This window comes from Notothenia coriiceps, unplaced genomic scaffold (genome assembly GCF_000735185.1).
Source record: "Notothenia coriiceps isolate Sejong01 unplaced genomic scaffold, NC01 NC01_scaffold00011601, whole genome shotgun sequence".
NCBI lineage: Eukaryota > Metazoa > Chordata > Actinopteri > Perciformes > Nototheniidae > Notothenia > Notothenia coriiceps.
Genome location: NW_011344302.1, coordinates 35333 through 36562, shown reverse-complemented (window position 1 = coordinate 36562; position 1230 = coordinate 35333). Strand labels below are relative to the sequence as shown.

The 1230-nt window shown below is 37.6% G+C and overlaps 1 protein-coding gene across 1 annotated transcript in view; it reads right to left on the bottom strand.

Annotated features, from left to right (window-relative positions):
- Window positions 1–1230, bottom strand: part of tnfrsfa (tumor necrosis factor receptor superfamily, member a) — an 18443-nt gene that overhangs the window by 9748 nt on the left and 7465 nt on the right. The gene's annotated exons all lie outside the window — the stretch shown is intronic.

Here is a 1230-nt window from a genome sequence, read left to right as displayed (position 1 = left end):
GGGGGGGGGGGGGGAGGCTCAAAATCAGAGTCAAGTGTCGCCCATCCCGATTAGGAAAAGCTTTTTCTCTGTACTTTGTGTTTAATCTAAGTAGTTCATCAAGTCGACCTAATTGGAATGAAAGCTTTGATGAATAACACCATGTTCAGAATAAAAAACAATATTGACTATAAAGCTTTGTTTTAGAGATACAACATGCTAAACTAGGGCTTAGAATGTGAAGAAAGCAAAGTTACAATTAGCATAACATAATCATAGCACATGTTATTCATTCAAACCACTGCAGCCTTGTTAATGCATGTTTTTCCCCCCCAACAGGAATACCAGAGCAAGGTCAAATCTGAAATGTATTTTAATCCCCTTTGCCACGTTACCATTAATTATAACATTGCCGTAAATAAGTTAAAACTGGAGCGAAACACAAAAAGCTCTATCTTAAAAGCCATGAAAAGAGCACACAAGACATCCTATGTAACAGTAGTCTCTTTTCTGTGGCTCCGTCCTTTCATTGGACACAAAGACGCACAGTGAGGGAGACAATGAGACACAGCCACACCCAGTTCAGCCAGGCTAGGACAGACACAAGCAAACCTCCAGAGACAGGTAACATGGCCACATTCAGCCCCGAAACAAAACAACAGAGACACGCCCTGCTGCTCTGTAACATCACAAGATCACATTTTCCCGAGTGGATCTGAAGGCGGAGGCGCAGACAAAAAGGTATCAACTTTCCCCAACAATAAATCTTTGGAAAACGGCATAAAGGCAGGGTTATAGGAATTAAAGGGCAAGTCACTTTTGTGTAATTTAATTTATAATGATCTTTTATTTGTTAAGTTAAGTCATTTTCTTGAAAAAAAAAACCTTTATATTGTAGTTTGTCTCATGTTTTGCCAAGTTTTGAGTTGTTTTTCAGACAAACAAACACATTTGAAAATAACAGCTACGCCTCTTAGGAACTTCTATTTGGACCCCTTTTTTATATTAGCCAACGTTTTTTGGGATCGAACAACAATCAATAAAAAAAGAATTTCCATTTATTGGATGAATAAAATATGTGAGTTGCTTTGAATTGGTGGAATGTTTGATTGTACGGTTGCCTATCCAAATCTTGGTACATTTGAAATAAAAAGCTAAGAGTGTAAAAGAAAGAAAGAAAACGTGAAAATAAAACCTATTCTATGGTTTCTAACTCATGCATCATACTGATAGTATGGGCTTCATGTGGGG